This window comes from Pteropus vampyrus, unplaced genomic scaffold, assembly GCF_000151845.1.
Source record: "Pteropus vampyrus isolate Shadow unplaced genomic scaffold, Pvam_2.0 Scaffold253, whole genome shotgun sequence".
NCBI lineage: Eukaryota > Metazoa > Chordata > Mammalia > Chiroptera > Pteropodidae > Pteropus > Pteropus vampyrus.
In genome coordinates, this window is record NW_011889034.1 from 686,349 (window position 1) to 686,679 (window position 331).

A 331-nucleotide genomic window follows, 5' to 3' on the forward strand; every position below is an offset into this window, starting at 1 on the left:
TTGGAGGGAGAGTTTGCGAGCGCGTCGGCTCGTGTCCGGCCCTGGCTGCCAGTGGCCTGCATGACGACGCGATACCCCCTAGTGCCTCCGTCCCCCCGCCCTGCTGTCGTGCCCTATGCGTGAAGGTGTCTGTCCCCGAGGGGTGCGCGCAGGACTCCAGGAGGGGAGAGGGCTGACGTGTGAGGGACGTGGAGCCACGGACCCCACCTGGTGATCAAGGTCCGGCGGGACGACCAGAGCCTCGAGGAGGGCCGGGCCCGCGGGCCCAGGGCATTGGAGGGGCGGGAGCGGGTCTTTGCGCCAGGCCCCGCCCCGCACACGCGCCGCGGCC